The 25,987-nt window shown below is 37.6% G+C and overlaps 1 protein-coding gene across 1 annotated transcript in view; it reads left to right on the top strand.

Moving 5' to 3' along the window:
- The first annotated feature begins 5,792 nt into the window (after positions 1 to 5,792).
- The window catches only part of nrip1a (nuclear receptor interacting protein 1a), a 35,519-nt gene continuing 15,324 nt past the window's right edge, over positions 5,793 to 25,987 (top strand). The window contains exon 1 of the mRNA XM_079609203.1: positions 5,793 to 6,062. The gene's annotated coding sequence lies outside the window, so the exon portion shown is untranslated. The remainder of the gene's footprint in view (positions 6,063 to 25,987) is intronic.

Genomic DNA, 25,987 nt, shown 5'->3' with positions numbered 1-25,987 from the left:
ATTTTTCAGTGCTGCTTCTTTGGACACTGAAACCATGCCAGATTTTAAGCAGCCATAATTGCAACTTTACTTTCTCTGAAATGTAGTGCCGTATATGCGGGCTGCATGCATAAACAGCAGTTATTGATCTGCATCGCTCAGGGAAATAATGAGGGTTACATTATGATACAAGACCTAAATCTACAGAGTGTCTCACCTCAAACAAGCATTCATTCAAAAAGGCACAGCGCTTCGCCCGCCAAAGATGGTGAAACCAACTAAAAGCCACTGACTAAGCATTATGTCCCATTAACCAACCAGTGAGGATATTGATATACTCTTAGAAAAAAACAAAAACATTGACACATTAATGGACAGGAAACGCTCCAGTATACAAAAACGCCAACCACAGGCCAAAACAAGCAATTAACCCCTCTGGGCAATCTGAATACTTTGCCAAATTAGTTTAAATGCAACATCCTCTCACTTTAAAAGTACACAACAAGATAAAGGGGGAAACATGGGCAAGTTCACACCTTTTACTCCACTGAATATTTCTTTGGTTTCTCCTAGTTTCAAAAAGTAAGTAAAATTTAGGCACAGACCTTAAAGTCTTGGTTATTGTTCATGAATAATTAATTAAAAACATGTTGATCAATAGCCAGGCTAGTTGTACTGCTGTACGGAGTAAGTTGTCAAACTGCCGTTAAACACCCTATAGATAAATAATTTAAACAGTAAGATAATCATGAAACACAAAATAATTAATGAAACAGCAAAAATATAAATGGTAGCTCATATGTTTTGGTTTTACGGTGTCCGTTTGCTTACCCAAAAGCTAACACAAATATGATGATATTGGAATATTAATAATTCACAAAAAATAGCGGTAACACTTTATTTTGAAAGTCCCCTTTAGACATTCTGTTGACTATTAGTAACGTTGCACCTGCCAACTAACTTAACCAATTTAAGTGTCTGAAACCAACGTAAAAAAAAAAAAAAACTGCTGGAGAAAACAAAGATTTGTGTAATTGTACTTAAATATTTATAGTTACTAACATTGTGACAACTGGCCACAGTCTCAAATTATAGCCTTTATTTGACCCAGTTATAGTTAATTAAAAAAGAATAGCAAAACATCTGTGACAGACAGTAACATGCTGCTGAAAAACTTTTTGAAAGCTTTACTGAATTGTTTTTTCACAGTTATGCTCCGAGACCTTTGAACATATTGCTTGAGGAAATGTACATTGTCATATGAACATAAAGTGACAACACCTCATCAGCAGCAGTTCAACTCAACCCTAGACTCACAGCTTGGTTCTGGGCATCAATTAAAGGTGCAGTAGGCGATCTGGGAAATGCTAGCTTTAGCCTGCTAGCATTGAAAGCATATGAAGCGAGAAGCGAGACGACCAGAGACACCGTTATTGGATTACATCATGTGTCATTCGAATCACAGTGAGAAAAATGTACAGTACAGTGAGTAACAGTACACAACGTTTGCCTGTCATTCTCACTTTGTCTGCACAGCATAAAAATGTACCTTTTATGCAGGTACATTTATATATATATATAGCGCTGGGTTAGGGTGCTGTGCTATGTTAACAATACAGTGCTTGCATAGTTATTATTAGGCAAGTCGATATTCTGACAATATTTTTCCCTAAGCATATTTGACCAATTCCAAACCACACCAACTTTACTTACTTACTGCCCATTATGCCTCTGGCACGTAGGACAGCCACACACACCAACCTTAATAACTTTTAATTTCGTATAATATGCAGTGTTGGGGGTGACGCAAGTAACGTGAGTTACATAATCAGATTACTTTTTTTTCAAGTAACGAGTAAAGTAATGCTTTTTTTTTTATTTACCAAAAAATATCTGCGTTACTTTTTCAAATAAGTATTATTTGAATAAGTTACTTTGTTTTCCCATTTATTGACTGACAGCTCTCCTGTCCCCATATTGGGAGTGAGGTGCAGAGGCATTGTGTGCATACGTTGTTTAAACATGATGCTTAATGTAGTTCTCATTTTCACAAAAACATATTAATTATTTCTTAAAATTCAGAATATAAATTATTCAAACATGAGAAAGTGGTGCTGGTCCATCAAGAGACACTTTCAATCTATCTTTAAAAAAACAGTCTTCATGTATTTCACAACACTTCCGCTTGTCATTCTGATTAAGCCTGGATAATCATGTTTCAGGATTCTAGCAAAGTCTCTGAGGACCTGACACACCTTGTACATCTGGAGAATCCAGGTTTGCAGTTCTGGAAAATGGTGGCTCTGGAGACTAAAGCTTATGATGGTTGCACACCTAATTCTTCACCTTAATTCTTAAAGTCTTTTGCAGTCAATATATTTTCTTCTCAACCTGTTTTTGTGTCCCTGCTGCTACAAATAGCATTTTCTTATTCAATGGTCACACCGTGCAGTTTCTATAGTATTGCATCCTTCTCATGGGCATTTAATAATCTCTCAAAAAAGAAAACTTGCTTAATAATTATGCCTATCTGAATATAAGGCATTTTTTTTCACGTCCAGCCCTTAACAATTAACAATTATATATCACTTAGAAATGATTATATACAAAATTATCAGGCTAGTTATTAAGAATGATGTGATTTTGAATTGGTAAAATGTTCTTGGAAAATAATTTGATCAGAATATCGCCTAATAATCAGAGGCGGACAGAGTACACAGCTTCATTACTTGAGTAAAAGTACAGATACCCCTTGCTAAATTTTACTCAAGTACAAGTAAAAGTACTACAGTCAGATGTCTACTTAAGTAAAAGTACTGAAGTACTTGTTTTTAAAAGTACTTGAGTATCAAGAGTACAAGAGTACATATTCAAAATATTGCATTACTACTGCCACAGTGCTTACATTTATGTACAGAAACGTCTTAAAGTTATGAAAAATGTTAATGGAGAATGTAAAAGGAATTGAAAGTAAAATGAAGTCATTTTCATCTTTTTATGTTGCTTTATTTAACATTAAATAAAGGCAATACAAGGCAATAGCACAATGGCAACGCTCTGACAAACGTCAGCTAGAGTTTTAATGGATTTTTTGCAACCATATTTGAACCTGACTGTGTTAAACACATCGCATACTCAAGAACATCAAAGCAAATGCTCAGCTTACATTAATGTGTAATATCAGAAAAGAAAATTCAGCTAACAATTGGGGTGTACATGTGAGTTTCTCTGTTTTTTCATCAATCAAATCAATAAACCTAAACCAGCAAAGAAGGCGATATAGCAATGTTCTCACACACCTCTGAACCTAAACCTGAAAGGTGATTGCTGATAGGCTGTCCCAATCAGTGGCGCCTGCACAATCCAGTCACGTTTGAGAGGGAAACAACAAATTGAGGGTTTCCTTTTTTTTTTCTTTTTTTTTTTGAAGAAGTAACGGGTACTCAGTACTCACGGTTATGGATAGAAATGTAGTGGAGTAAAGAGTACAATATTTGCCTCTCAAATGTACTTGAGTAAAGTCATGAATACTCCCCAAAAATGATACTCGAGTAAAGTACAGATCCCTCAAAATTGTACTTAAGTACTGTACTCAAGTAATTGTACTCCGTTACTGTCCGGCTCTGCTAATAATTATGCACACACTGTATTCAATTATTTTGTTAGCTACAATCATATATTTATATTTTTATGCAGCTACATATGAAGTCAGCGTTCATCTCGCTCTGACTTCACAATGCCTATTTTCAGTGACTGTGTCAATATTGTGTTAAACAGTAATTTCCCTCTCTATGATGGCCTCTTTGGCAAGACCAGCAACCTTTGTATTTGAGTCCAAAGGGGAGATGGCAGTTTGCGCTTCTCACCCCATATCCTTGTTTGCACCTGCCTGCCCAGAGAGCCTTTGCTCTTCCTGGTCATTGAAGGTTCAAGGGAAATCAGTGGAATCAAAGGTCTTTGTCTCCTGGCAGACCTAATGTTTCCCTTTGTGACCGTCACATGCTGAGGCCAAAGTCCCTTCGTTTTTTTTAACTCTGCTCTCTGATCTGGGTTCAGTGTTTGAACTGCTATCCGTTTCTAGGCACACTGAGGAAAAAGATGTGCTATTTAAACCTATGATTACTTTAATTGCTTGACTTTGATTTCACTGTGATAAAAATGCTGGTGCATTATTCTATAAATACACAACAGAAGTACAACCAATTGTTTTTCAAATAGCATAATATTCCTTACAATTTGGGGGTTGTGCATTGAGCATCTCATTTAATTTTTCACATTAGTAGGCTACACAACTGAAAAATGTAATGCATTCTACTAGCAATATAGACTATATAGCAAATCTCAGCAGCCTGATTTTAGTTCATCGCAAACTATAACTATATTACCGCACAGATCTTTATATAAAGTTGTTATATAAGTTCATTTTTTATCTGCATTCATACTTGTGTAGGGCGATTTATACTTACATCGCAAATCTCAACTGATTGATTGCTTGCAAAATTGCACAATCATCCAGCTCCAATCTGCTAAATGTGACTATAATTATATCACGATATTGTTAATGTCAACATCATGGTTTTCTGTAAAGCTGCTTTGAAACTATATACATTGTGAAAAGTGATATAGGTACAAATAAATTTGATGACTTGATTTGGGGGTAAACATGTCTTTAACCATATCTCAAGAGCCTTGAAAAAATGTGAAATGTGTAAACATCACACACGAGCAAAAGGTTTTCCTCACAGCTTGTCACACAAACATGTGACTATCTTGGGAGGGAGAGAGAATCTACTGTAGTAAGGAGGGGCAGCTGGGATGTTAACATCTCTTTGTATGCAAGAGAAAGCTGTGAAAAACTTGATGGCTGATACTGTCCCATCAGGATATAGCCCATCTGTAACCTCAGCGGGGCATGTTTACTCCAGCCAGAACTGTTGACTGGTCATATGGGGTCTTAAAAGGTGTGAACTTGGTGTAAAACCTAAGACTTCTTTAAGCATAGAAAGGCTGAAAGTTTAAAGTTTAATATTTTTGTTTTCATTTTTACTACAGAAAACTAAATTAGATTTTGAACAATAATTTCTTATTATAATAACATTACCAATAAAATGTATGAAGAAATTAAGATTAGATAGATAGATAGATAGATAGATAGATAGATAGATAGATAGATAGATAGATAGATAGATAGATAGATAGATAGATAGATAGATAGATAGATAGATAGATAGATAGATAGATAGATAGATAGATCAATCTTAGCCCAGGGTTAGGAAGAGGACAGATATTTAAGCTGTGGCTTTAAGGGTGGCGTCCATCAGCATAGGGAAATCCGATTCATTTTAGCGATTCGATTCGCACGGGTGATTCGTTTTACTGAGCTGATTAAACGATTCAATTCATTTGAATCATTACTCAAAAGTCTTTGTTTCTACACTTTGTTTTTTTATTGTTGTAAAATACAGTTAAATACGGGTATAGCCAAATTTATGATTAATTATATTTTATGTATCACATGTTTATTGTGTTTACATGCCACATATCCCACAGAGTTTCCCATGGTGATCACATGGAAAACATGGCTTTTTGTTTTAAGCTTGTTTCTAGCTTTTCCAGTCTATTTTTTAGTTTGCTCTGACTGGTTTTGCTTTCTTTAAAAGCAATAGCTATCCTGAGATATTTTATTATATTGTTAATGGAAATTATTGAGTTTTGGTGGAAATGTGTTTACTAGTGTATTTTTATTTTATGTTAAATGTACTCACTCTTTGCGAATCGGTTCGACTGAATCTTTACAAGAACGATTCGTTCTCGAATCGGATCTCACTAGCGTCCATGAGGAGGGTAGGAGGAGTGAACATGGCATTGCAGAGTGCCGGGGATACATTGAATAAACAATTCAGTCAAGCGACTGACTGCAGGACTCAAGAGCAGAAGAAAACCGCGCATGTGGAGAATAGACGCTGTCAGCCCCAGTCATCTTTCCGTTTTCCTACATCTGAATTGTTCGTAGAGAGAAATATCATATGCGCGCCTCCCTAAATGCAGCATAATTTTCAACTGGATTCTCTTCATCCGAACAGGTAAGGCTTGGTGTGAAAATAAGATTTCTGGTTTATTTATTCGTTTGTTCATCAATGCATTAGCAGCAAATCCAGAAACCGCTATGTATTTTAATGGCTTGTGCGTATATGTAAGCAGAGGATATATAGGGTGGTGGGAGCTGACGTTTCCATTTTGAGTCTTCATTTATTTCATTGAATGTTTACATGCAGGCATGCACGTATAATGTGTGCGGTTATTTTAACAAATGCATGTGATCAAACAATTACATGAAAGCGACAAGGATACGCACCCTATATCATAATATAACTTACACATGTACATTATAGAGGGTGCACCGGCAAGCACGTGAAATGTGATATAAAAGAGTGTTGTTGTGCTAATAGTAGCCGAGCTCAGTTAAAGCACTAGATACATTGTTACTGTGGTTGTGATAAGAGGATGGTTTTAGCAGCACCATGCTTAGGCTACCATAGTTTATGTTTAGTCTAACCGAGACTCTTCAAGTGCTTGTGTGAAATCTTTAACGTGCTTCTTGCATTAAGAAACAAGAAATTATCTCGCATGGCGCATGCTATAAATCTTTATCCTGAAATTCAGTGTTTATGCTACCTAAAAATAATATTGTTTTAAGTTCAGTGTTGCAGACATAGGCTATGCGTTTTGTATAAAGAACATCACATTATTCACATATTCATTTTTGAGCATGTAGGGAAGTTTACAAAGTAAACGGCACTTTTGAGAAATAGCAATTACCCTAGAGTAATTTGAGACTCCAGCCGTCGTTATTTTTATTCTATGTGGAGGTGGTCGCCCCCTTATGCGCGCAGACATGTTGATATCACATGACCAAATGGGTCATGCAATTGATAATTTTGTGCAATTGCGTACTATTATTATTTTTTTTTAAACATTATATTACATTTTTTAAATGTTGGTGGTTTACAAGCATATGCATTTCAAGAAAAACACTACTATATGCCTTTTTTTCAGAGAGAAATGGCAACAGTCTGTTAGTTGCGTTATTATGCATCATATGTATTCGTGTAGTTAATGGGACAGAAAAAAAGATAAACAGATTTGGTGCATAGTGGCAGCAGTTAGTAAACATATTACATGCCTCCAGGCCAATAGGTGTCAGTATGAAGTTACTGAGTGCACCCTTATTTATTATATATTTATGCCTCTGGCTTTTGTTGCATTTCTCAATCCAGTGTGGAGCTGTGGATAATAACAGGACCTGAAGTATATAATGTTCAGTGGGTTGACTCATAGTTTTTTTTTAGGATAAAAATACCTTATGACATTAGACAGCACTGAATGAGCATGGTGTTGTGTCATTAGCTAAGCTGCACTGAATAATGTGCTGTAATGCCACTGTCTCTTTTTTAAGCACACAATTCCCTGTATGTGGGCAGTTGTTGATTTTTATTTTTGTATTGAGCATGACTAAATCAAAACCACTGAGCTGGTTCTCTTTTTTTTACATCAGAATTTACTCTGTTTATTCTGGTTTAAAAAAGTCCCAAATGTTGGGTGGAACAGCCCGCTTAAGATTACAATTACATGTAACCCAAAAACCTGACTACCCACTCACATTATGTTAAAGCGTAATTTGTTTATAGTGTGGTTCTGTTTAAAATTAAAGCTCTTAGGCTTTCTAAAAGAGCTGTGAAGTAAGCTTTTGTAAACAATCTTGTCACTGAAGTCTAGATTAAGAAAAGTGGATATCTAGGATAGTGATAACAGCCAGTTAATAGTAATATTTGTGGACTCAGTTTCAACTCATGTTTTCCATATTTGTAAATGAATGACTTCATGTAGCATTTCTTATTATTAAAAGGGATAGTTCACCCACAGAATAAAAATTCCAACATTTATTTACCATTGTTTTGTTCCAAACTTTTATGACTTTCTTTTTTTCCGTGGAACACAAAATAAGTCCCCCCCCCCCCCCCCCCCCCCCCACCCATATGAGTCAGTAGCATCACATGTTGTTCCTGACCCTATTTCTTTCATTGTATGGAAAACAAATATAGTATAATACATTTTTATGGCTGGGTAAAAAGAATTCTCGAATCGAATTCTAATCGAATGACTGATCAACGACTAATCAACTGACATCTATAAAAATCCCAATGATCAATCTTTTAGTCTATGCTGTTTTCAGTTGATGAATGAATGGTAGTGCCTCCCATCCAATAAATCACTATAAGCTTTGTTACTTTTGATATGAAAATAAGTTTTTCAAATTCTGTCAATTTTATTACGACATTTTAATGTGGTGTGACTGATGGCTTGTAGCACCTCAGATCAAACGGAGCAGCAGCACGAAACACATGAACTAATCATCTCTTTTGCTTTACTAGTTACAGCACGGAATAAACATGAATGAACATTAGAAGGTATGTTAAAAAAAAACTTAACGAAATGTCTCATGTAATCGCTAAATCAGTGCTTGAATGCGGAAAGACGTCAATAAACGTAAACAGTGTCACGTAATGTTACATTTACCTCAGAAAAGCAGTTCATTGACCATAAACTCATTACTCAGCTAGAAAAATGATCTATAGAGAGGAACATTTAGGTAAATATGCATCATATTACATATACATTAAATATTGAAGAATAGTAAAAGAATAATAAATGTTTAAATAAATCTGTCAAGTTTTTAAGACCGCCATCATTTAAATGTTTATATTTCCCTAATCAATTGGAGGAGAAACATAATTTTGCAATAATTAAGTTAGTATTTTAACTTTATTATTATACAAACTTCTTTGTGTGTAATTTAAGTGTTTGTATACAAATCACTTAATTTTAACCTTCAATATTATAGTAATGTAGTACCAACTAGTTTACATCATTAGTTGAGAGATTTTTATTTTATACGTGATGTATCCAAAACAATCGCTATCTTTTCGAATCGGAATCGAATCACAAGCTTGTGAATCGAAATCAAATGAAATTGTACAATTTTTGTCGATATCCAGCCCTCCTCTTTTTGGGTTCACAGAAGAGAAAGTCGTACAGGTTTGGAACGATTGGAGATTTGAGAGCGAGTAAATGATGATAACATTTTAATTTATGTGAACTATTTATTCAACATTCCTGTTAGTGAATTCATAATAATAATAATAATAATAATTCATTACATTTATATAGCGCCTTTCTGGACACTCAAAGCGCTTTACATAGAAGGGGGGAATCTCCTCAACCACCACCAATGTGCAGCATCCACCTGGATGATGCGACGGCAGCCATACTGCGCCAGAACGCCCACCACACACCAGCTTACTGGTGGAGAGGAGACAGTGATGAAGCCAATCAGTATATATATGAGGATGATTAGGAGGCCATGATGGACAGAGGCCAAGGGGCAAATTTGGCCAGGACACCGGGGTTACACCCCTACTCTTTTTCGAAGGACATCCTGGGATTTTTAATGACCACAGAGAGTCAGGGCCTCGGTTTAACGTCTCATCCGAAGGACGGCGCTCTTTGTCAGTATAGTGTCCCTGTCACTACACTGGGGTGTTAGGACTCACACAGACCACAGGGTGAGCGCCCCCTACTGGCCTCACTAACACCTCTACCAGCAGCAACCTGGTTTTCCCAGAAGGTCTCCCATCCAAGTACTAACCAGGCTCAGCCCCGCTTAGCTTCAGTGGGAAACCAGTCTTGGGTTACAGGGTGATATGGCTGCTGGCCAATTAGACAGTTATAGTCATGGACATACACTAGTCAAAATATATGGATCTCTAAAAGTTAATGTTTTTGATTATGCATGATAGAAGTGCCTGTGGTTTTCTTCTGTATTTGGTTGGACTCCTACATGATGCTCACAGTCCTACGGTGTTTGCCAACTCTTGCTTTGCTTTTTTGTTGTTCTGAATAATATTATGATGTCAGTTCATCATATTACAAATTGAATTCCGAATTCGAAGCTCAGGTAACTTGGCTTTGATAGAGTATGCAGTTGGCATAGAGAGACAGAAATACTCCTGTCGTTTTGCACAGGGCGGAACAGTAAATGCCATCTGATCATGTGGAAAGATATCCAGGATGAGGAAATGGAGGGATGAAGTGAAATGGTTTGTGTTTGTGTGTGTGTGTGTGCGCGTATGGATGGCTGGAAGGGGTTCATTGTTCATGAGATAATGGCAGGATCATCTACCAGACAGGAGGTCACCACGCCCCTCAATCATAACCCATAATTGATTGACCATAATGGAGATTGAAGTACATTATTCATAGTTTGCGAGAAAAAAATTACAGCCGGCTCACTGTGAGATCAGGGTCAGATAAATCAGGAAGAGAGGTATGCATGCAAGCAACGGCTTGTTGAAGAGACAACCGGCTGAACGTGATCTTGTAAACATCAGGGATCAATGCGATCTCAGCGCACCAGCTTTTAAGAAAATACATTTACAGTGCCTCTTAAATTGGCTTGTGTTGTGGTCCATGAGGAGGGGGGTGGTAAAAAAAAGACAAATGCAAGCAAAGAGTCCCGTATTAAACTAATGGCGTAAGCAAAAGTGGAGGGCAAAAGGAAAGAAGCATCTTAAATCATGTCTCCGTGTGCCAGCTCATCTATCAGCAGTACACCACAGAAATGATTTTTCCATCTGTAGAATAGAAATGTCAGCCCGAGGCAAGCGATGTGTATCAGTGATGTTTTTATAGAGTGAGCCAATATTAGGTATGCGATTTATGGCACATGTGCAACTATCCTTAACTTCACATGCATAGACTCCGTTAAACCCGTTAAGCCAAACTTAACGGGTTGGTAGCCAACGCTGTTTGTGAAGGTTTTTAGATTTTTTTTTTTAAATCTGTTTATATAATATCTCAGTCCATAATATACTTTTTTATTTACAGATTCCTGTGAAATTTTATAACCAAGCCCACATGGAATATGTGCCCACAGAACGTTCCACAGATTTCTGTAGAATTGGAATGCCAGTCATTCATAAAATTCTACACATGCCTCGCCCCTTAATATGTATACAATTTTTGGGTCACATTTTCTGACATGGGTAGTTTATATTAAGTGGCTTTAACTACCGTACTATGTACTAACATTGAAATTAATAATTTGATACAATGGACTGATTGTGTTCATATGTTTTTACATTGTACTTATATTTTAAAAATACCTGCTTGTAATTACAGCGGTAATTAATTTATGTAATTACATTTACTGTTGACCTGTCCCTTACACCTTAAACCTACCCATACCAGCACACCTGTCCCTAACCTTACCCGTATCACTCCTCAATAGCAGAAAAAGTATTTTACAATACAATATGAACACAATAAGTACATTGTACTTATTTGTCTATGTAAGTACATAGTACTTAAAGCCACTTAATATAAAGTGGGACCAAGGTTTTTTTCTATTTTATTTTTTATTTTATGCTGTGACTGGTGGTCACCATTTCTTCTAAAGGTGATCTACAGAACTTTGGCCTCATTACTATCATCTGTGGTTGAAACAATTTTTCAAATGTGTGACCACTCACACATTTTTAATATAGTTATTTAATAAGTTGCAAAATTCTGTTTTTAAAGTTGGCATGAAAAGAAAATTCAACCTATCTTTTTACTAAATGCATCTTTACAAATGCATTCATTTTTCAGTGCAATGCCCACATCTCAAAATCCAATCAACAACCAAGTCACTTTCCAACATTTTTTCTTTTTCGATAATCCGTTTCACTCAGATATACATCACAGTACAAAAGAAAAATATCATCACTTCTGTTTCATTGTGACTTTTAGAATTCTAGAAGTAGTTTAGCATTTCACAATGTCAACGTCCCGGAAGTATTTCATGTCAGCTACCAATAAAGGCTCGATATAACCATATTTAAATCCATATCACAGCATGTGAAAATTGTCTGCAGATTCTTTCTGGGGCTGCTTATAACTTACTACAGTAAATGTCATAGTGACCTTTGAAACTTTCAAACCAGTCTTTTAGTTGGTTTGGATATTGGCTGATTCTGCAAATATTCACCAAAACCACTATATTTTAGCCCTGTACTGTAGCCATTACGTTCTTGGTCAGTTTTGAACGAGGATGGCGGGGTGAGCCGATCATTTCTAACATGTATTGCCCTGGCTCCTGCGTCTATGTCTCTAGACAGCTTTAATGGCTGTAGGGATAAAGGTTTTCGTAGGTCACCATGTGGCAGGATCAGCATAATTGAAGGCTTGAGAGGACGCAGTAGGGGCAATAGTTAAATTGGACTTAAGACTGTTATTCAATGGTGTCTTAATTTAACCACTCTGGGTTATATGAAGCAAATCCCACTGAGAAAAGTGGCTCACTCGAATGCCAATCATTCCTCACCGATCCTGAGACTTTTGAAGGTTACAGGGCTGTCTGTGGCTGGGCTGACGGATTGATGTATGTCCCCCGTCGAGCAGAGAATTCAGAGTCCAAGGCCGCCGCAGTGCTGTCCTATTAGGGGGGATTGTCCTTCACAACTTCTTAGCCGCCTGTCCTTTCTGGAGCCTACAGAGCTCAGGCAAGGGCATTGTGTCTGCTACAATAAGCCGAGCCATAGAGTGCTTCACCCACACATAATTATATGGCTTTAATGCAAGCATCTTTCACTGTTCATCCACTCACACCAGCAAGCGCAAACAGTCAGAGGGAGTCGGTGGATGTATCCCTACTTCATTATGACTTGCTCTTCGGAGGGCTTTTTTAGAAATTAAATTGGTTCAGCAATTAACTAAAAGGGGATTTTTAGAATTTATGAATGACTGAGAAGATTGATATATTGCAAGAGAGGAGAGCAGCATGTGCAATGGATGTGAGGCAGAGGTAATGGATTTATTGTCACATTGAGGGGCACATGAAACCTGGTTGGGTGTGAGAGTCACAGTATACACATTTTAGGACCATAACAGTTAGGCGATCAGACTTGTTGTGGCATTGTCTTATGTGTCCGAGACTGGTTTCCGCCAGGTACTGTGAAAGTAAAGTCTTTTCATGGAGCTCTGGTGGCATTACGACATGAGTGATTTCACCAGCTGCTTTTTTTGTGTACCCAATTCGATAAGATATGAGGTCATGCTTGCTAGATGTTGTCAGGAAAATCTAATCCAATGGTTGCCTGCCGAGACAAAGACGGCTCTATGCCGAGCAGATCAAGAAAATAATGCACAGCTTGAACTTAGACCTTCGAGGTGTTTCTTAAGAGTTAATTAAACAGAATTCATTACCAGGTAATCTATAACATATGGTGAGAAAAGATTATTGCGCCACCAATTTGAATACAAACGCTGGGTATTACCGTCTGCTCTTTTACTGAATGTTGGGCTTTTTAGAGTTTGGATTACAGCAGGGTGGTTTGATATATTATTTGTCACCATGGAAATATGTCAACTGGTAGATATTTTTCTGTAGTGTTTATACTGCAATATTTTTTTTAATCAGGCTGTATATACTGTATATACTGTGCTTATGTACTTTATTTTATTATCATATTTTAACAATTTCAAATGTTGCTAATCATGTTTTAATGCATTACTCTTGAGACTTTTTAACTCAAATGTCTACAGCTCAATAGTCTACATAATGAGAAAAGTATCATTTAAACTATATATAGTGCTGAAATAACTATATTTCTGTCATGACAACTCTCGGAGAGATTGGCATGGTAATGGATATGACAATGTTATTGTATTTGGTCTTGGCGGAATGGATCTGCTACGCTGCTGCTGTAGAGCAAGTACGGAGACTTGGTTCTGCCAATACATTCACAGACATGCTGCTGCTGCACATATAAAATACATGAAATAACCCCGTAGCAGCTCTATACAGGTGGAGCTGGGGACGGTGGAGGGTTTCTGAGGCATGCTGCAAACAATGCCAAGTATTTGAATGCTGAGCAGCAAGCTCATTGGCTGCTGGTGCCACTGCAACCAATCAGCTGCGCTATGTAGATAACGATGTGATCACTTAACAATTGAGTTAAGGACCTATCAGCCTGCACCATTTAGAGATTCACGACAGAACTTTGTATTTTATTATGTTATTAATTAACATTATGTTATTAAAAATGTCAAATGTATTTTTGGCCAGTGAATTTGTTTTTTGTCCATCATTAGAAGGGCTGCATCTGACGTAGTATGTGCATTCATCGCGTTACGTTTTCAGCAACATTTGGGTTATAACGTTTACTGTAGCTATATGGGCACTCAGTTTTTTACTGTCAAGTATACACAGGCTATTTAAGGCAGTATTGGCAATGACTCGATAACAAATGATAGACTAAGACACTTTTCTTTGCTCTCAATGTAGCCTTTATACTGTATATTTCTTGAGTAAAAATAGAAGTAACCGATAGTAATTATTTATGAAAAATTAATATGGAAATACAAGGTTTACGCCCAATGTAGTTAGCCTATGTATTCTCTGATATATACTGTTACTTTGACAACTTTGAGCCTTCGGCACAGAGTATGGAGACTTTTTTATTTTATTCTGCTTTATTTCTTAATGGTTACTCTATCAAATGGGTCTCTACAGCTAGTAAATGAACCTCTTAATACCAAAGGCGTTAAGAATAAGAGGGAACACCATGTTCAGCCAAATAATATGTTCTTTAAACTTAAAGACATTTAATATTTTCTTGTATGCTCCTCTCAGTTTTTTCTAAAGGTGGCTGAAACCAAAGATAGATTGTTGCTGTAAGATGTTACAGACAAGCTCTGGGGTTGTATCGGCATCACAGAGATGTGTTCAAGGTTTCTGAACATGTTTGAACAGTCAGAGAGTTCATGGTCAAGGGCTATTTAGCGTGAGTGTCTGGAAAGTCCTCTGGCCATGATTTGGCAGAGAGCGAGTGGTGATGGGCAGCAGATCCACCCCACTAAAGCATAAACTGGACTAATCTGTTACCGAGCAACAGCAGGCCTTCACCCCTTCACTACACGTTTTGGGTGTGTAGTTCATGCCGTTACCCAGGGGATGCGGTTTTGTTGAGTTCAGGTCATGGCACATTTTTTTGGAGTAGTCTGGTTGCCCCTCCGTGTTTAGACTGTGGAAGGAATCTGCGGCGTTGGAGAGACAGAAGCACCAGGGACAGCTGGGTAAACATTACAGTTCTGTGTTTTCAACATGCCGCTTTGATATGTTAATTCTTGATGCTTTTGAGGTGAGAGATGTCGTCTTTTTGTTGTGGTCATGTGTGCTTTTTTTGTTTTTTTTAAAGGTTTTATTGCCGCCTTTGCGCTTTGAACAAAAAGTGTCACCTCATTCATCACAAAGAGGCAGCTGTTTTTCCATTTGATAGTCATCAGTAAATCAGAACATTACCCTTCCCCCAAGTAGCGCATAGTCGCATACTAAAGAGAGCAGGTTTCCAAGACCTTGAAGGGGCGGACATGTCTTGGTCAAACCGTTTAGGATGACGCTATCGTCACCTTTGCGCATGGCCTTAGACCTGACCCAGAGGGCCAGATTGTTTCCCACCAGGCTGAGATAATTATCACCCAGACCGCTTTGGAACAGCACTTTACTGTTCGTTCTTGTATTTTTAGTGGGCATCTTTAATAATGGGGGCCGAAATCTGATCCAGCTTGCTCTGTTGAGTGGATCAAGGCCGTTTGTCGCTAGCATGTCATTCGCGGTTCAAGGTTGACATCCACTTTAGGAGTCACACCAAGGTCAAGCACGGTTTAATAAGCTGTTTTGTCAGGTCAGGACACATGATCTTCCCTCGACCAGTGATTTGAGTTAATTGTGAACAATGATCTCTCTGGAGCTGAGGTGAAAACAAGGCTCCGGGAAGAAAGCTCTGTGTGTCAGATGACCTGAACACATGATTTGTTTATTTGTGGAAGGAAACAGCCTCAAGTAAGATCAAGGTGTTATGCAATTTAAGATGAACTGTGGTGAAAGTGATCATTATTTTCATTTGAGGTGGGTAATATACATACACATCCATTCAAAAGTTTGAGGTGCGGATGATTTTTCTTGTTCAAAGTGACAGTAAAGACTTTTTATTTTACAAAGGCAGTCCTTTTGGAATTTGTATTAATCTTAGAATCCCTATGATACACAGAGTATAGTTTCCCGAAATATATTAAACCGCACATCTGTTTTCAACATTGATATTGAAGACTGGAGTAATAGCTTCTTCTTATTCATCACATGAATAAATGACATTTCAAAATATATTAAAATAGAATTTTTAAATTGTAGCATTATTTCACAATATTACTGTTTTTACTGCATTTCTGATCAAATAAATGCAGTCTTGCTGAGCATCATTAGACTTTCAAAATCATTAAAAAGATCTATATTTAGTTATCATGCATATTATGAATATATGTAAATAATGATCATTATTATAATAATTGTATATAATCTTTTAGATATTATGTACAGCCATATAGTAGTTTCTTTTTTATAATCTACTGACCTCTTCATTATTTTGTGTGTGAAATAAACATATTTTGTTTAATCATTCACATGGGCTAATTTAGCATTAGCATGCATTTTTTCATAAATGTTATTCATGTATATCATTGGATTTCTTAGAAGAACGTATCTACATATTCAGGGTTGGGCTGACCAAATGTAAAAATTATGAATCAACAATCAAAAAGCTCATACTGGTAGTTAAATAAGCTCAATATTGGGCAGACAAGTCCTCCCTGCATGATGAGAGGCTGGCTATTTTAATGCCCTTGCCCCAAGACAAATTAATATGACCTAAATGTGTTTTATGATGTATCCCACCACAAAAGTTTTGCCCTAAAATACGGAAAGAGGATTTTCTAAAACCCGCTATTAAAAATGCTTTAAAAAGGATGGATTTGGTCCTTTCTTCCCCATACTAGAAGGGCAGACTGATGTGATTGTTCTTACCACCGACCTCATGGTAATTTTTTTTGCTGTACTGTGTTCATTTGTGGCATCAGCAGAAAGGAACTAGAACACAGAATCAGAACTGCTACGCTAGGGTAGAATTATTTGGGCCAAAGTGCATAAAATGGAGGCCACTTGTTGGATTGTTAAATCTTGCTGATAGCAGAACCTTATTGTTTTAATCTGTACGTAGTAGTTTTTTTTTTGTGTCCGTGTAAACATCTACATTTTGTCACACAAATGACTGGGTTCTAGTCCTGTGATCTCACTAGCACAATATGTGTTACATAAGATAGGATAACTTGTATTAGGAGTCCACTTACAGGCAAATCGATCTGTTTTCAAAGTGAATCTAAGGGGATTTGTGATAATCTAAAACGACAGTTACGACCTTAATACCCGTTTGATGCACGTCGACGTGACCCTGTGCAAACCAGACCTCAACTACGGTCAACTGCAGTGACACAATTTCACATATGCTTCAGTTAACCTCCATTTTATGCACCGCAGGCTGACAATTTTCAGGTTTTATGTGTCATTTTGTTGTTTATGTAACTGTGGTTTGTCTGACATTCATAGCTAGACGTCTCTGATTTAGCTGGCCTGTTTTTTGAAAAGATATGATCTTTTTTGTGGTTTGACCTCGCTGATTAGGAGGAGATTAGAGCTGACCTGAAAACATTTGAATGGCGTAAATAAGGGCACTGATCTAATTGGCGCTCGGGTCTGCTCATCCACCATCCGCCCGCTCGGTTCGTGTGGGTGGCGAGGCCAGCAAGGAGAGCTGAAGGTGATAAAACATCCAAGTTGCCTGTAAATGAGATGAAGACTGGAGCAGCACCGGGTTCAGCCATTAAAGATGTTTTATAGCAGCCCTGCGTACTCTTCCCCTCCTGAGGTGCACACACGTAAACCTATCTATCAAAGGGAATTGACCTGCCTTTGAGTGATCACTTCACAAGACCTGCTGTTGTCATGAAAACATTCGCATGTCATCAATGCATGCCAACATGACTCGTTTCGGAAAAAAAAAAGATATCTGTTGTGTTATTTGAAAAATATAGTTCCTTAAAATGTGATAGCAATCACTAAAATTGTGCAATTTTTAACAAATGTGAAGCTTGAAAGTAACAACACTAAAAACGATACTATTAAGTCCCCAACTTAGAAGCAAAGTCGAAGAACTAACTGGTGTGACTTCATTTTGAACAAAATCAGGCCAAAATGAAGTTTGTTTTGGGAGTTTGAAACCGCTTGCCAAAGTCAGAAAACTTTCCTCTGGCTGGTAAACACCTTTGAACTATCATTGGTCTAGTGATTGCGTAATGGGTAGGTGTGGTTTGTGGCTCCGCCTCCTTTGAAGCAGAAATTTCTCTGGTTAATTTCTTCTTTTCAGTTCGTCGAGGTCAGACGTCCGCGAGTAAAAACACGCTGCTTTATAGTAAAGTTTATAAAGTTGTAATTTTAGTTGAAAGCTACACTTACTCACTCTTTTTGTTTTGTTTAATACTGCAATGCTGCTTCTATTGTAAAAAGTGCTACAATAAACATGATGTGACTTTATTGGAGTTCCGAATTAAAGCAAACATATCCACATCCCTATCATCGGATGCTTTCTTAATGGCTGTTTTGTCACCGCTGTCATTTTTGCTGTGTGGTTATTTATTTATTGAAAGGAAATCGCACGGCTCATTGTTACACCTAAACGCCACTTGCGGCAGTGTAGGCGCCATTGGGATGTTTGCTAATGGTATACCACTGCTCACTGCTTTCAAACTTATTTTTACCCCTAAAAGAAAAGAACGAAAAATAACTTTGCTGTGAGTATATCAGGCCTTTATAGTGTATAAAACCAAAATTATGTTAATTTCGCAAAGATTATTTGGTGGGCTAGCATCCAACAAACTATTAGCACGTATAGCTGTCTTATTTCTCGTTTGAGTGACATTTATTTCTCTAACACCATCTTCCACACTGTTCCCAACTGGTTTGCCTGTATTCGGCAGATGCCCTTGTATGACCTCGGTAACAGCGGATAGTGAAGCTGCCCTCTGAGCTCGTGGAACAAAGCAAAAAATAAAGTTGCTGCCTGCAAAGTGCTGCAGTGGGTGGCTTTAACATTCCCATCCACTTTCAGCTCCCGCTAACCTTGCTGAGCTCTGACATCATCCTGGAACAATGTCAGATCCATGTAGATGAATATAATTAAACAAGTGCTTATCATCCAGCCGGGGAAAGTTTAGTGGCAGGTCAACCATGTTTGCCTCTCTTTCGGCTGAAGGTCGGGCGAGGGTTAGACAGGCAGTTTGCAGGCTGGAAGGTATGTGAAAGACACAAAACACACACTGTAGGCCAACACAAGAACCTTTTCCAGAGCACAAAAAAAAATCTATTTTTACACTAGCTTGTTATTTACATTGAACTCTGTCGGGCCAGACTATATTGGAAAAATTGAGTACCAGTGAAAAATGTACCACAGTTTCCTCAAATTCCACAGTTATTATAACTGTAAAACCAAAATGAATTAATGTGATCTCTTTTTTTTTTTTTTTTTGGCTAATAGTTAACATAGTAACTTTTTTTTTCTGAAAACTAATATATATATATATATATACACACATATACATACACACAGTGTGTATAGCACATATAAAAAAAAAAAAAAAAAAAAGTCAAGTTAATTTAATAACAGACAAAAACATTGAATATATATATTACACAATATTGTTTGTTCTATTTCCATATCAGTGAACATAAACCATTCACTGTCAACAGTTCACAGTAATATTTTGCAATTGATGTGTCTGTCTGTGGTAGACTTGAGCAGTTTACACTAGTTGTATTTGGTCTGCGATGTTATAAAATTGATGGTCTAAAGTACTGTCTTTTTGTTGTTTGTCAGCTTCTCATGCCATTTATAGTTGCATTTAAGACATTGTGTAGAAGTTGAAAGTAGTTCAACTTGAAGTAGTTAAGCAGTTAAAAAAGCATCTTCTGTTACAGTATTCTGCAATCCATCCAGCTATTTGTGAATGCATGCACGTGTCCTCCTGTGAACAGAAAATGTAGTTTTTCATTACTTAATCAAATGAGATTTACTAAATTAATGTCCAATTCACAGCCTTACTACAGAATATTTTAAAATGCATTAAAAAGAAAAACATTAACATGCAGATGACTGGTGATATTGATGAGTCTAAACTGAGAATTGTGATAACTAGTATTTGCGACTAAACGTGGCTCCAAAATGAGGCAACCCGTCACGACCAAAGCCGTGGTGTTAGGTCTCAGCTTCGAATTCTAGCGAGTTCCAGTGAAACCATTTGCTTAAGATAGCATGAGGCACAATATGTTACTTAATAAGGCAAGGGATTTTTAGAGTCCTCCGCCATTAGCCGCTGAAATAATCTCCTCCCTGAATGGGAAAAGGCAGCAGTGAAGGGAGTAAAAACGAGTGCGCTGCATAGCCTTTGGATAGGAGCAGTATTTAATTAAGATCAGCCTGTCTCACATACATGCTGGCTGATAAGGGCTCCAAAGCACATCTGGCAATATGAGAGCTTGATCTCTCTTCGCTGGGGTTAATGAAGGTGGTCTCTGCTGAGTTATGTGATAAAACTCAGCTGAACTTTTCTTTTGTCCAGTGAAAAAGTGGAAGACTATATGTGACCTATTTTCTCCAGCACAAAGCAAAGAGTCCCTGTGAAATAAGTTTAAAGGGCTTGGAATGGAGTTCGGAGTCTTGTGGAAATAGAATTACATTGATCTGAAAGGTTATTACAAATATAAATATAGCATTGATTCAGTACTCTCCGTATGAAACATTTCTACATAAATCACTACAGCTGGAAGATATATTTAATAGTCTTTATATATTTGCAAGCAATGCAAATTTTGATTTCGCAATGATTTTAAAATGTTTTTCATATGGGGGTCAATGACATGACCTGCATATTTTTGTGTCCAAGTGCTTTATATCCTTTTAAAATAATTGGATAAATCTGTGACATGTATCAAGTTATTCTATAAAACATATTTAGTTTGAATTTATCCTCAGTACATTTAGTTATACTTATTATTAAAAAAATGTAGTATCTTAAACCCCAAAAATGTCAGGTGGCTCAACCGTCCGCACAAATGAACAGACTAAGAAAACTATTTAAAACACTTGAAAGATAATTCAATATTTGTGTTCTGTACGATGCACTTCTGTCTGCGCGCTTCGGATAAGTGCACAAATCTCCTCTTCTCTTTCGCGTCTTGCGCTCGATGTTTAAATTGGAAAGGCTTAAATTAGTTTATTTCTAACACATAGCAGCGTGTACAATTGGAAATTGTTTAAACACATTTTTTGTGAGTGTGACCCAAATATGTTTAAAAATAATATATTTTTTAAAGGGTAACTAAACACTAAACCAACTTTTTTTAGTTATTGATCTGTACGAATGGAGCTTCATAAATGCTGTTCATTGATTCGAGTACTTTTTTTAACATTTGAGTATAAAGTGTTTTAATTTTCAAATATATGGTGTAAAAACGTCTGAGTGCTGCCCTCCTTCAGGTTAAACGGAATCTCCTGAAGTAGGGGTACTCTCTGACGTAGGGTACTCTGTGACGCTGCGAGCTCACCACGCCCCTGGCAGCCCCTGGTATAAAAGCATCTGGTTCCGTCAACACCAGAGCAAGTCAGGAGCTGGAAATTGGAATTACGAGTAGGCTATTGAAAACGATCAGGATAGCGTATTTTAGCATCTAGTTAGCATAGCATTTATAGTTATTTAGATTATTTCGTGTAGCCTAGGTAGTTATTTAGCATAGTTGTTAGTGTTGTTAGAAGCATAGTTAGTTAGTAGCATAGTATTGCATCAGTTAGGATAGTGTAGATTTTTAGCATTAGCTTTATCTGTGTTTAGTACAGTGGTTAGGATGGTAAGTTACGTAGGTGTAGTGTTGCCGGTTGCAACAGCACTGCTAGACTGCATAACTTCCCACCAGACTTGGAAATTAGGCGCCAGTGTTTACATGCACTTGTGTGCCAAACGCTGCTCTTCCTGCATGGACTCCACAACCGCCGGCGCGTTTTGCTGGATATTTTTTTTCACATAGCGGCAAAATATGCTTAACGTAGGTCAATAGTAATAATAATCCACTCAGATAGTGGACCCATTCTCTCTTGCGCAGCTGCTTCGCTAGCATCGTCGGATGCCGATCGCGAGGCGGGAGTTAATGCGATGCGACACCGCAGTTTGAGCTAGCGGCTCGAATTGATATGGTTTTAGCTCTGTGTCCACAGACAATTCCTCCACTTCAGGTGAGAAAAGTCCTCAACTTTAAATGACCGCTCTGTTGCAAAGCTACTTGCGTCACTCTCCATCTTAGCGAGTCTGACAGCAGCTGTCAATCACTGCGTCACTGCGGGTCTGTCAATCACCCGCTCAGCCCCGCCCTCGGTTCGTCCGTTGGGCTCTGCCCACTTTTCCAGCATTTTTCAAATATTGCCAGTGGGTGGAGTCAGGCTCTGACCAGGGGTTTAGTTACCCTTTAAGCTTTATTTGTTATTGACCCATGACCTTAAGGTTTCCTAAAGAGCAAGTGTAAAAATGTGTTTCAAAGTTAAACGTCAGCAGCACAAAAAAGCTTACTTTTTTTTTATTAAAAGTTGATTAAAATGATTTTAAGTTATTTTCTTTATTCAGAGAAAATGCATAAAGTAATGCATATGCAATATACATTCAATCTGCCTTAAAAATAAAATTGTATCTTATTGTTTTGTTTATTTATTATTCTATTCAATTTCTTTATTGTTTATTTAAGCTATGTCACCCAGCTCTCTGGATCTCCTCTTATGGCCCGTGATGTTGACCTTTGTCTTAAAGAGGAAGACAGACTAACTAATCAGCCTTTCTATTTTGCCCATGAACGTAACCTCTGATCTCAGGGTCACCTCATCTCTGTCCTTATCAGGACCCCTGGCAGTTGTTCGGCATGTTGCCTTATAAGAAATGGATACTCAAGATATCCCTATCCCTACAGAGTATTACTGGCAAGAACAAGCATTCTCGCCCATGTGTTCGCCAATTTCAACAGTAACGAGCTACATTTCTTACTTCTTGTCACGGTATACCTGCACTTGAGTGTTGTGAAAGGCAAATGTGTCCTAGCATTCCACTGACTTGTGTAAACTTAGCTCTGCAGTGCAACCTGCATGCGTTGTATTTCCAGATAAGATATCTGGCAACATGTTTTCTGCCATACCAGGCCGGGATGATGAACAACGTTGAATTCCGTCCCCTCCTGATCACCCTCCTGAGGTTAAACTAAAAACCGCTCTATGCAGGCTAAAGCACACCCAAGTGCAGGACAAGAACAGCTGGGTACCAGTGGGGCCACGATTGGCAGGGTGTAGGGTTTCATCTGCCGAGGGGGTCAATTCTACTTCCTCGGAAGGGGGCCCGGGCCTCTGAGAATCTGTCATCGTTCACGTTGTAAACGCTCTGCGTGTATCTGTTTTTGAATTGCCAGAAAAAGCCAGCCTATCTAGGGTGGACATCCAACGAAGTGTTAATGCAATAGCATTCGGAGTAGTTCAATCATGCATTTGAGGTGGCAAGTTGTAATTACGAAAAATGGTGTAAATTTAATTCGACACTTTTTTAATTTAATTTCTTGGCTGAATTTTTAAATTCTGGATGCAATAAGATTTGTACATTTACTTTTAATTAATTTCATTTTATTTATATTTATTTTAAAATATATATTTTTTGTAATGCCAATCAATCTGATTAATGGTTTGATGTATTTGATCAAATTCTTTCAAACCAAAAATTCTATTTTTAGCCATTTTTGGCTAAAATGTTGTGGTAAAAAGGATGCACTGCAAAATGCATGTGCATCCCTTTCATATAATTTCATTATATGGCGTGCATGTGGCATGTGACTGTTATGGATGGCGTTCAACACTACATCAGTGTGCAAAAGCTATCTGACCTCCTTTTAAGCACTCTTATTCTTCTATTCCTCCCCTTGTCATCTCTTAGAGTAGACGATGCACTGCCTTCATATTGCAAATCATATCTTTGACTAGACCAGCAGATAACTGTGCGATTCCACTGTGGTGTGAGGGTAGAGGTACACGGCTCGATTAAATTTTTTCATCACTGGGACTGATAGCACAGGCGGCCATTGAAGAAAGGCAGGATATTTGAGATATCTATCAGGGTACCGTGAAGGGTTTATTTTTGAAGGGTTTGTCTTGCAGATGCAGTTCAAGGACGCCCGCAGGCAGCACGACCCTCGCTGTGCTTCTGACGTGACTCAAGGTCACGCACACTCACCCTCTGACATTCACTCACTACAGACAGAGAGCGAGAGTGTGTGTTACTGAGGAAGAGAGTGGGGGAAGGGAGGGAGCGAGTCATCTTCCCCTGTGTGCTCTGAGTAAACAGTTCACTTTGCTCTGTGTGAGCGCAGCCAGGGCCTCATTTGCTCAGCCGTTTTTACTCATCTCTCCCATTTGCAGACAACTTGAGACATGCTGTTCTCTGGCTGCCGCTCGGTAGGACCGTTTGTCATGTCAGGGGTTTTTATTTGACTTAAGTATGAGTTATCTCAAACTCGGCTCCGGAATTAATGCACCTTTAAATTCTGTGCTGTTTCAAGCCTTTATAGTTCTTTTATGTGATCAGTACTGAGCACTCAGGAGATTGAGATGGCATACGCTTCCATTCTCTGCTAAACGGATGCTATTGTGATATAATATAGGAAGTAGATGCATTACCACATATGATATATTTATAATCTATAAAATAAAGATGTGCTAAACTACATATTTTCATAACTGACTTTAGTCAGAATGAAGCTTTGTATTATTAGCCTGGTTTAGCACGTCTACCGTAAGCCTTTCTTAAGGGGCGTTCACATGTGTACACTGACCAATCAGTGTCATTTTAGTATTATTTAAATACTAATATATAGTGTTTATTAATATTTGTAATTATTTTTATACGTTTTTTTTACATTTATATTAAGCGTAAATTGTTTTATATCGTAATTTTATCACGTCAACGTTTCATTTAATATTTATTTCAGCTTTATTTCAATTACCGAAAACATTTTTAAGTTTTAAGTTTCAATAACAATACTTTAAAAGATGAATTGTAGACTCAACTTCTAGAAAATAATAATTTTAAGAGTTTGATTTGGCACAGTAGAAAGTAGCCGATTACTTTAAATAACATCTTTAAATCCAATTGGAAGCTAATTTTGTCACCCAGTTGAATGAATGCGCAAATGGTAATCGTATCATGGCTAGCACTAACTTAATTGCCTTTCAGAAAATGTATTAATTCTAATTATCTAATTAATCATCTAATTAATTTTCATAAGGCAAGCTAAATATTCACCACTTTTTAGATCACTTCTACACCCCTTACTATTAGCATGGCAAAGCACGCTTTAGCACATTAAAACCCCTCTCAAGGAAGTTGTCTCTGATTTCCATCCTTTTAAGTTATCATTGTAAAAATGATATATGCTAATCGATTAGCATAGGATTAAAGTGTCAATCACCCTATCTCAACTCGGATTCAACCCTTCTAAGCACAGAACATCGAAGTGCGGCAGGCATGACCAAGGACATGTTATCGTTCGTAAGTGTTTATGCTACTGTTTGACACTCATTAATATATAACAAAACAGAAAATAGGACAAGAGGATCGAGGGAGGGAGAACAACTGTGTAAACATTACTTTTAAAGAGACAGGCCTGTCAAAGGTTTGCTGACTCGTTTAGCTTTGTGTCTTGCACTGTTATCACCTCCCCATTAAGTTTTTAATCCAACTTCATTTCTGCTAATTAGCAACTGTAGGACTGACAGGCCTTGCCATGTCCATCCGTCTGTGTCAGGACGATTGCCTCTCTCGGGTTGTTCATTACTTTTGTCTTTTTCAAGTCCTTCAAAAGTGCTTATTATTATTTAAGTCAAACCGATGGAAAGTGTACTGTCAGCTCTTTCGGGAGCGGGCCGTTGTAAAGAGAGCAGGCCAGGAACAC

This window comes from Phoxinus phoxinus (assembly GCF_949152265.1).
Source record: "Phoxinus phoxinus genome assembly, chromosome: 4".
NCBI lineage: Eukaryota > Metazoa > Chordata > Actinopteri > Cypriniformes > Leuciscidae > Phoxinus > Phoxinus phoxinus.
This window is presented reverse-complemented; position numbering and strand designations above follow the sequence as displayed.